At 38.7% G+C, this 11,810-nt stretch overlaps 1 pseudogene; it reads left to right on the forward strand.

The window, feature by feature from the left end:
* Gm18423 (predicted gene, 18423) lies at window positions 9,349-11,458 on the forward strand (annotated as a pseudogene).

Raw genomic sequence — 11,810 nt, forward strand, 5'->3', positions numbered from 1 at the left:
GTGGGTGGGTATGGAGGACTTTTGGTATAGCATTGGAAATGTAAATGAGCTAAATACCTAATAAAAAATGGAAAAAAAAGAAAGTTGGACTAAATGCATTTTGCATTATGCTATGTTTCAGTATGGCCCCCATAGACTCATGTTTTTGAACAAGTCTATGGGGACCAGGGAGTGGCAAGTGACTGTTTGTATATCCTTGGACTAGGGAGTGGCACCATTTGAAGGTGTGACCTGGTTGGAAAGGGTGTGTAGCTGTGGGTTTGGGTATAAGATCCTCACCCTAGTTGCCTGGAAGTCAGTCTTCCAGTAGCAGCCTTTGCATGAAGACATAGAACACTTAGCTCCTGAACCATGCCTGCCTGGATACAGCCATGCTCCCACCTTGATGAACCTCTGAACCTGTAAGTCAGGCACAATTAAATGTTGTTTTTCATAAGATTTGCCTTGGTCATGGTGTCTGTTCACAGCAGTAAAACCCTAACTAACACATTTGGTATTATTCGATTGTGTAAATGAACCTTATTTTCTGTATTCATTCTTCAGTTTACATACATCCAGTGTGTTTCAGCTTCTAGCTATTACAAATATGTCTACTATGAACATAGTGAAACATGTGTCCATGTGGTATGTTGTGGCATCTTTTGTGTGTATGCCCAGATTGCTATAGCTGGGTCTTCAGGTAAGAACGATTTCCAATTTTCTGAGGAACCACCAGATTGAATTCCAGAGTGGTTGAAGGAGTTTGAAATCCCACCAGGATCAGTCCACATGCTTGCCAGCATGTGATTCTGCATGAGTGTTTAATCTTAGAGAAAGATGGAACTTCAGGTTCCTTTGGATTTGCATTTACTTGATATCTAAGGACATAGAATATTTCTTCAAGTGCTCCTTAGCCATTCTTGATTAGTCTGTGGTGACTTATGTTTATCCCTGTACCTCATTTTTTAATGAGTTATTGTTTTAAGAAGGTTAACTTCTTGAGTTTTTATATATTTTGAATATTAGCTCTCTGTTTGATGTGGAGTTCTTGAAGAATTTTTTCCCAACTGTAGGTTCTCAAGTTCTATTGATTTATTCTGTGGACTGTGTCTTTTGTCTTATAGAAGCTTTTCAGTTTTATGAGGTACAAATTTTGTGTGTATATATATATATATGTGTGTGTGTGTGTGTGTGTGTGTGTGTGTGTGTGTGTGTGTATTCAAATTAATATTAACATACATGTCTGTCCATGTAAACAAACACACACACATACATACAAACACACACACACACACACACAAATATATATATATATCCTGGGATGAAAATGGTGAAGTCCTTTCCTTGCTAGCATGAGTTGAATCCATATAACTAGTTGCATCACTCTCAGTGGGTCAGTGCATAATTGTAATCTCAGCACTGGTGACATAATCATGTGTATCCTGTGACTCACTGGAGAGACACTGAAGCATGCTTGATAAGTTCCAGGCCAGTGAAACAGATACTTCTTCAAGAATAAGGTTGAAAGTGACCAAGATCTGGAAATGCACTAAGATTGTAGGTATTCTCTCTCTAATCTGGTACTAATGAAACATGGTGCATGTGTTGTAAGATAGAGCAATCCTGTTCTCTGTTGTGCCCTAATAATGTTACAGACTAGGTGCTAATGCCTGGCAAAGGAAACACATGCTACTTGGCCATTAATCAAGGAGCCAGAAGTGAAGATTTCTTCAGCAACAAAGAGATAGGTATGTCACCCAAGAAGGGAGTGGTCAACACTTAACTCTCCAAATCAGGCATATCATATTCTTACCTGTATTACACACAGTTTTGGAGAAAATAGTTAAGTGTCAATATTTGCAACAGGACAATCTGATCTAAGCTAGTTTTCATACTACTTGAATAAGAAATGCAAACGCATTAACTCTTTGGTATGTTTCATTTGAGCTACTCACAAGAACAATAATGACTCAAAGGGAGCAAAATTACTGAAAATCACTCCAGTATGGGAAACAGCCTACCAGGTTGGATAGTGCCTCTTCTGGGCAGATTAGGGGATCTGAGCCTATTCTAACCAGGTACTTTGATCTGAGAAACTTCTAGAAAGTTTAGTATGCTGGAATGTCTCAGCAGGACTTACTGATTATATAAACTTGGGAAATGAAGAGTCTAGTATATCTGACCAATTTCAAGAATATCAGGTTTGTGATGTTTATTTCTGGAGTTTTAAGAAGCCTCCTTTTAGAATTGTGGGCATTTGAAAGAACTTCTAAGCAGACTGAAAAAATATCATCTCAGAAAATCAGTACAAGATAGAAGCATGTTAAATATAAGTTGGGAGTTTTAGCTTTGACTATTGCCATAACTGACATGTGCATTACCATCATTTTGTTGTGGTTCTTGTTGTTTATAAGATAATTTATTTATTTACACTTCTACATTTCAAATGTTATCCCCTTTCCAGGTTTCCCCCCAAATTCCCTTACGCCATTTTCCCTCCACCTGCTCCTGTGAGGGTGTTGCCCAAAATACCCACCCTCTCCTGTCCTTGACCTGTCATTTCACTGCATTGGGAGACTGAGACTTAACAGGACTAAGGGCCTCTACTCCCATTGATGCACAACAAGGACACCCTTTGCTACATATGTGGATGTAGTCATGGGTCCCTCGATGTATACTCTTTGGTTGTTGCTTTAGTCCCTGGAATATCTATGGGGTCTTGTTGGTTGATATTGCTGTACCTCCTGTGCAGTTGCAAAACCCTTAAGCTCATTCAGTCTACTGTTTAACTCTTCCATTGGGAACCCTGTACTCAGTCCCATGGTTGTTTGTGAGCATCTGCCTTTGTATTTGTCACACTCTGGCAGAGCCTGTCAGGAAGCAGCTATACCAGGATCCAGTCAGCAAAAAATTGCCATGGTAAATATTCAGGCACAACCTAGTATGCCTATAGTTGTTTTTAAAGAGAAAAGCCCTATTAAGATTATGTATCTCAATAATTTTCTCTCCAGTCTGTGGGACTGTATGGAAAGCAGTAGGAGGTCCCTGTGATTGGAAATAGACCTTAAGACTTCAAAAGACTATGCCATTGGCAGTTAGTCGTCTCTGCTTTGTGTTTGTACCTGAAGATTTGCTACTGCCATTCCTTCATGCCTACTGCCATGATTTTTCCCATAACAATCATAGATTCTAACCCTGTGAAACTAAAAGTCCCACATGAACTCTCTTCCTGTTTAAGGCACTTTAATCATGGTGCCTTGACACAACAATAGAGGGACACTTATACCACAGGCTCAATTACTTAAGTTACAAATTTGCATTAAATATTGCTAGGCTTGCCTGACTTACAAGGATATTGAAACTATTGTGAATCTGAAGAAGGGTTTGCAAACTACATTATGTTCAATAATAATGACTAGAAATGGAATGTGACATTTCACTGTCACTAGATTAAAAAGAAGAGGTCAGCATAGTACAATGTTATAAATGAATACTGAAGCCATTACATACCGCTTAAGTAACAAATGCACTTAAAAAGTGGAATCTGATTTTGGTGAATGATGGTTATGATCTGATCGTGGATTCCTTTTGGGAGAATTTTGTTCAGTATTATTGCAACCCTTTTTTGGTAGGATTTGAAACTTCTAAAACCACTTTGGAAAACAATCTGGTGTTTCTTCACATAATTTAAAATAATTCTGCCTAAAATCCCAGTTATATTGCTCCTGAGCATATACTACAAAAGAGGCTCCAAAATAGAACAAAGATACATGCTGCTCTATGTTCATAGCAGTCTTATTTATACTGGTCAAAAGCTAGAAACAACTGTGTATCCATTAAGGGAAAAATGGAAATAGAAAATGTGGTATATTTCCACAAAGAAGTACAACTCTGCTACTAAAACTGAGCTTCATGTTTAGTAACACTGCTGAACATTCTGTATTACCAAATGATAATCTTGGTACATAAAGTTCCCAAATAGAAGATTGGGTAAGGCCCTTGCATCACCCACTACAATGGTGAAGGTACAAGGATGCAGTACTCACAGCTTGCCAATATGACTCACACCACTTCTCAACATTTCACAGAGAAGACTTAGTTAGCCAATGTCAATGCTCTATGAAAAGTTATTGTTGTGCAAGTATAGATGTATAGACATTCTGTAAATAGAGAACATGACTTTGTGATATAGAACTTTCAAAAACCTGAAACAAACTTAATATTACCAAGGAAAAGATTCAAGATGTGAGGGCATGTGACCTGACATAGGGCATCTCTATAAGCACAGTGCAGGTGTGTGGTTGGCCTAGCCAGCTCTTCTAGACATCCTGCTAAGCAGTTCCCCTTGCGTGAGAAAGACAATCATTCAATCTATCTTACTTTGTTATTCTGACTGAGATCAAACTGACAATCCTCCTATCTCAACCTCTCCAGTGCTTGCATGCTGGTAATGATATCATGACAGGATAAAACAGTAACTTCAATCATAATGATATTTTTGTTCATTGAGGGTGACTCATGAAGCAAGAGGGGGCAATTTGTTGGTTTCATGTCTTGTCAGAGAAGGGTAAAGAGTGAGAATTGCTGAGTCTGGTAATTATACTATTGAAGTTGAACTATTGAAATGATCATTGTTCCCAAGACATACCTTCTGGAGATGTCAATGAGGTAAGTTCCAGAAGATTATAAAAACAAATTTAGTGATGGTTGATAAGGTATATCAACAGAACCTAACAGATCTGTGTCTCTATTCCTGTCAATTTTGAATCCAGCCACAAAGAGTAAATCCAGGGCAAAAAGAATGAAAGAATTCTGAAAAATATTCAGGAATTCTAGTGATGATTGAAAGGAGAATATGTGTGTGTGGGGGTGTATGTGTGTGTTTGTTTAGGTACATTTACATGTAGGGATATAAAGGCATGGATATAATGTAAGAGATCAAGTTTAGTCATGCATTCTCAGATAACGCAGTACAACATTTTTTGTGTAACAAAGATTCCAAGTAGAATAAGCTGACTGATCACAATTAGTAAGGATCATACATGTCTTTGTGTTCTGATTACTAGGAGTACATGAATGTACCAGAGTTTTTACCTGGGTTCCAAGATACCAACTAAACCCAGTTCTTCAAGCTCAATATCCAGGCACTTTTCTCACAGTGATATCTTTACTACAGTACTAGGCTTCAAGTTTCATTTTAGAGTTGTTCAATTTATGTTTTTGAATTTTATTTTATTTTATATTAATTTATTTTTTACACTCCGTATTTTATCCTCCACACCTCCCATCCACCTTCCAACTTCTCAACATCACACACCTCTTCCCCACCCCACCCCATCTCTATGAGGATGACTCCACCCACACCCAACATGAACTCTAAACTCCCTGAGGCCTCCAGTTTCTTGAGTGTTAGGTGCATCATCTCTGAATGAGCAAAGACCGTGTTAGGCTTATACTGTATGTTTGCTCAGAGCCTCATATAAAGTGTTGTATGCTGTCTCTTAGGTGCTCCACTATTTGAGAGATCTCAGGATCCAGATTAATTAAGACTGTTGGCCCTCCTACAGGATCACCCTTCTTCTCAGCTTCTTTCAGCCTTCCCTAATTGAACAAGAAGGGTGAGCTGCTTCTTTCCATTGGTTGGGTGCAAATCTCTAAATGTGACTATTTCTTTTTTGTTGTTGTTTATTTATTTAATTTATTTTTAATTAGGTATTTTCTTCACTTACATTTCAAATGCTATTGCAAAAGTCCCCAAGACCCTCCCCCTACCCCACTCCCTACCCACGCACTCCAAGTTCTTGGCCCTCGCATGTCCCCATACTGAGGCATATAAAGTTTGCAAGACCAATGGTATTCTCTTCCCAATGATGGCCGACTAGGCCATCTTCTGCTACATATGCAGCTAGAGACATGAGCTCTGGGGGTACTGGTTAGTTCCTATTTTTGTTTCACCTATAGGGTTGCAGAATCCTTTAGTTCCTTGGGTACTTTCTTTAGCTCCTCCATTGGGGGCCCTGTGTTCCATCCAATAGCTGACTGTGAGCATCCACTTCTGTGTTTGTCAGGCTCCAGCATAGCCTCAGAAGAGACGACTATATCCGCGTCCTTTCAGCAAAATCTTGCTGGTGTATGCAATGGTGTCAGCATTTGGAGGCTGATTATGGGATGGATCCTAGGGTATCACAGTCTCTAGATGGTCTATCCTTTCATCTCAACTCAAAACTTTGTCTCTGTAACCCCTTCCAGGGGTGTTTTGTTCCCAATTCTAAGAAGGGGAAAACTGTCCACACTATGGTCTTTGTTCTTCTTGAGTTTCATTTGTTTTGCAAATTGTATCTCGTATCTTTGTTATTCTAAGTTTCTGGGCTAATATCCACTTATCACTGATTACATATCATATGAGTTCTTTTATGATTGGGTTACCTCACTCAGGATGATGCCCTTCAGGTCCATTCATTTGCCTAGGAATTTTATGAAATCATTCTTTTTAAAAGCTGCTTGCTGGGTCTTTTGGGAAGAACTCATGATATGTCACTTTTTGGGAGCTCTCAATATCCTAAGTAAAAGTGTCAGCCCTTGGGACCTCCCCTTGAGCTGGACCCTACTTTGGGTCTGTTGCTGGACCTTCATTTCCTCGGGTTCTTCTACATTTTCATCCCTGAACTGTTTGAGACAAAAAAAAAATTATGATTCAGAGATGGGACTATGGGATGGCAAACTCATACCTCAATTGACATGTTCCTGTTGGTAGTAGGCTTTACAATTTCCCACTCCTTCTGTGTGGCATTTTATCTAAGGTCTCTCCCTTTGAGTCCTTTTAGTCTCTCACCTCCCAGGTCTCTGGTGCATTCTGGAGGGTAACAACAACCTCCTATTTCCTGAGGTTTCCTGTTTACATTCTTTCTGCTGGTCTTCAGGTTTTCAGTCTTTTTTCCTCACTCAATACCAGATAAGGTTCCCCTCTCCCCTCCCCCACAACATTGTCCCCCATCCTATCCACTTTTCCTTCCAGGTACCTCCCTACCGCCCTACTTGTGTTTTCTTTCTTCTCTCTCCCAAGTGGGACTGAGGCATCCTCACATGGGTACTTCAGTTTGTTTTGCTTATTGAGTTATGTACACTGAATATTGGGTAATATTTTTTGGGAGGGATGTAATATCCACTTATTAGTGAGTAAACACCTTGCATGTCCTTTTGAGTCTGATTTACCTAACTCAGGATATTTTCTAGTTCCATCCATTTGACTGATAAACTCAGGATGTCCTCATTCTTGATAGCTAAGTAGTATAACACTGTGTAAATGAACCACATTTTCTGTATCCATTTTTCTGTCATGGGACATCTAGGTTGTTTCCAGCTTCTGGCTATCATAAATAAAGCTGCTATGAACATAGTGGACCATGTGCCCCTGTGGCATAGTAGGGCATCTTTTGGGTATATTCCCAACAGTGGTATAGTTGTGTCTTCAGGTACATCTATATCCAGTCTTCTGAGGAACCTCCAGATTGATCTTGACAGATGTATTAATCAGGATGAAGGTGTGCTCTCAGCTTCTGATACATCACTCCATATGTTATCTGCTGTACATATCTCCCTCTGTACGTTGCTATAGACTATAAAAAATTACATTAATTCTGTCCAGTCCTTGAGGCAAGCAATGGTAACTTTAGCCAGTATAAGGTATAAGCATCGGGAACAGGAATAGCTTCTTTGAAATGATGCTTTACATAGAAACGTTGTATACTTTTCTTCTTTTATATAGGAAAACCAAAGTTAATAATAGTAATTGATATGATATGAACATATTAATCTATCTGATAATGTATAATCTATTTTTTGATGAAAACTGTGACAGCTTCTTGAGAGTATTGTTGGAGCAGAGATAAAGTTATTTTTCTTTTGATTTGGAACCTAGCTGTCCACTCTGCCAGGGCCACATTTAGACTAGAAGTGAGCCAGAGCTGTCATGTTCAATGGCACTTAATGGAACAAAGATTTCTCAGAAAGTTACCAATATGGGTAGCATGCCTCAGAGAGTTTCTGTACAGTAAAAAGAAAAACATTGAAAGACACAAAGTAATGTCACCATGAGCAAAAGCCAGCAGCAACAGTACATTCAATCCACTAGGATTCAGATATTGGGGTTACAAAGTAACCCATTTAAAATAAGTTTGCTTGTTATTATTCAAGAACAAAATAACAGGACAGGTACACATGCCTGTTATTCCAGCAGTTGAGAGATGGAGACATGAGAATTAGGTGTTCAAAGGGTAGCCTGGCTGAGTAAATGCCTATCTCAAAAGAAAGAAAAATTTTGAAATATGTTTAAACATATAAAGGACAGATCAGCATATAACTAACTATAAGCACTATTTTATGACAAACCCAGAATTATTTGGGGGAAATCAGTACTTACAGTTTCTAAAATCATCAATATATCAGGAAATGATAAGTGTTTCATATGATAGCTGAGGAGTTGATTCTGAAGACTGAGTGTTCAATGGAGAGGAGAAATGCAAGATAAGAGGCAGGAGAGAATGAAAGACTGATTAACTCAAACAAAAGCTGTATGAAAATACCTTATGGAAATGTACTAGTTAGAAAGTTTATAGTTGACGTCACAAAACATGAGTTACTAAATGAAAATCAAGTGCAAGTCAGGGACCACAGAGGTCTTCAGCACTGCACAATCTATTGCCTCTATACTTGCTTACTCAACGTAACTACGTGGTAACTCACTATTGCTGAAGACACAACACACTGTGACACCACAACATAGCCATTTAAACTCAAATTAATCAGGAAAACTTTGTCCTTTGACTACCTATCCAAAGGTCAGAAAGTATATTGCAGTCTTCTGGGAGGAGTAAATATATCAAGGTCTTTGTTCCTATCATATCTAGCTATGTACATTCTAAGGCAGATATGCCTAGTAGAACCATTGTTAGGAGAAACTAATTGTATTCTTACTGGATTTGAAGCATTTACCACTTGAGGGATGTCATGTTTAAATTCTATTTAAGACAAAAGTCTATGACTAGAGAGAACATGGACACTAGGAAGGAATCTTCTATACTCTTCTGTTACATGGTCATGTGGGAAATTTGCTTTATTAAACATTTATGTTTATTACTGAGACCTAGTTAGGATTTCAGTGCTGTGAAGACACCATGATCAAGCATATCCTATAAGCGGCAACTTTTAATTGCTTTGGCTTACACATTCAGAGGTTCAATCCCTTATCAAGGTGGGAGCATGGCAACAGCCAGGCAGATGGGGACTAAAAGAGGAGGTAAAAGTTCTTCAACTTGATGCCTAGGCAGCCAGGAGAAGATTGGTTCACATTTGACTAGGATAAGGGTCTCAAAGATGCTCACAAAGCCCAGATAGAAGATTTCTGAGGCCTCTACATAAGTCCCTACTCCGGACCAAAATTTAACAGTCCCATCTGAGGAAAGATTGTGTTAAACAGAAGATGTTTGATAAGGAAAACTCCATTCATGAAAGACAAGAGCCCTATGAGGGAAACTATTGATAATCTCACTCCTGAGGAAAGGGATGCAAGGGCAGTTTTCTGTGTGCAATTGGCAGCAAGAAGTCCACCAAGAGATTTGGAAGAATTTTTTTCTACAGTAGAAAAGGTTCGAGTTGTGAGGATGATTTCTGATAGAAATTCAAGATGCTCAAAAGAATTGCCTATGTGGAATTTGTTGATGTCAGTTCAGTGCCTCTACCAAATAGATTAAATGGCCAATGAGTTTTAGGAGTGACAATAATAGTCCAGACATCACAGCCAGAAAAAGACATAGCTGCTACAATGGTAAACAATTTTTAAAAAGGACTTATGAGGCTCTACTTGTGCTTATTACACTTTAACATAACTGGAGAAATGCTTTAGGGGGATCTTTGAACCTATTGGAAGGATTGAAATTATTCAGCTGCTGATGGATAATGAAACCAGTTGATCTAAGGGATATGGATTTGTTGCATTTTCTGACTAAGAATGTGCCCAAAAGGCTTTGGAACAGTTTAATGGTTCGAGTTAGCTGAGAGACCACTGAAAGTTGGTCATATTTTTGGAAAAACTGATGCTTCTAGTGCTAGTTCATTTTTGGACAGTGATGAACTACAAAGGACTGGAGTTGACTTGGGAACAACTAGACATCTTCAGGTACTGGCAAGACTTGCAGAGGGTGCCTGATTGCAGATTCCACTTGCAGCACAAGTTTTACAAATGAGTGGCTTTTTGGTATTTGGTGCTGGTAGATTTGCAACACCACTTTCAAGACAGACCAAAGCCTCAGATTTTGCTGCAGCTTTCTATTCAACCACTTGCAACAGTGTTTTCCACTTTCTAACATGTTTAATCCTCTAGAACAGAAGAAGAAGCTGGATGGAATACAGAGGCTAATGCCATTGGAGAATGTAATAAACACAGAGGAGTCCTATTTATATTGACAAAAATTCAGCCTAGGGCAATGTTTATGTGAAGTGCCCATCTATTGCTGTGGCTATTACTCCTGTCCATGCATTGCATGGCAGGTGGTTTGTGATAAAATGATAATGGCATCATATGTACCTCTTCCAGATTACCACAACCTCTTTCCTGATTCTATGACAGCATCACAATACTGATTCCAAGTAAACGATGAAGGAAGATGCAGTCCCTTATATGTTTATAGATGTTTTTTTCTCTTAAGAATTCATATTTAGATGAAAATAAAGAGGCAAGCGTCTACTGTCATTTATAAACAACTCCGGGCATCTTCAAATATAAAAAACGTTAACAGGAATGCAATGTGCTCATTCCCTCTAACTAGCTAATCCTACTTTATGCAAGGCTGTTCTCTTGTTCTGCTCTTTTAAATGTCCATGTAGAAAATTTTATTAAGGGTTTATAGAATAGTTCTAGGGTAACAAATGTTACTTCTGTATAAAGGCAGAAAGATAATATGTTTGAAGAACCTAACTTTACACAGGAGTTACATTTCACATTCATGTATGTGGCTCATGGTTCAGCAATGGTCCAGAATACACTTTAAGTGTATGAAAAGTCTAGGCAGGTAAATGATTGATTACAATTTGACCTTGATCATTTGGCAAGAAAGGAATTTCAAAATAATATTTCTTGATGGTAATTTTTTTCAATAATTGTATCTGTAAAAGTTTCTTTCTAAATACTCTAAGTTTTAGTGTGTCTTGAGATTCCAAACAGAATGGTCCCTGCATTTCCTCAAGGTGGTTGATGTAACACATTGAATAAAGCAGTCTTGGACAAGACATAGGAAATGCAGAGATACATTTTATCTGGTTGCATACAATCTTTGCTCTTTTTAAGTTCTGTGAGCTCTGAAATATATTTTTGGGTTACTTCAGTTTATTTGACAAGACAGCGTGATATTTCTACCAAACAAATGACTTTCATATTTCAACAGTCTTTGTAAAAACCACTTAAGTAAAATTCTCTGAAAAAGGCAAACAAAGGGGGAAAGAAAAGAAAAGACACAAGAAGAGATGAGAAGAGAAAAGAAAAAAGAGAAGAGAAGAGAAGAGAAGAGAAGAGAAGAGAAGAGAAGAGAAGAGAAGAGAAGAGAAGAGAGAAATGAAACAAAGAGAAAAGAGCAGAGAAGGGAAGGGAAGGGGAGGGGAGGGGAAAGGAAGGGGAGGGGAGGGGAGGGGAGGGGAGGGGAGGGGAGGGAAGGGAAGGGAAGGGAAGGGAAGGGAAGGGAAGGGAAGGGAAGGGAAGGGAAGGGAAGGGAAGGGAAGGGAAGGGAAGGGAAGGGAAAAAGAAAATGTGGCTCAGACGTTAGGGCATATACAGGGGAAGA

The sequence above is a fragment of the Mus musculus genome, chromosome 6 (genome assembly GCF_000001635.26).
Source record: "Mus musculus strain C57BL/6J chromosome 6, GRCm38.p6 C57BL/6J".
NCBI classification, from domain to species: domain Eukaryota; kingdom Metazoa; phylum Chordata; class Mammalia; order Rodentia; family Muridae; genus Mus; species Mus musculus.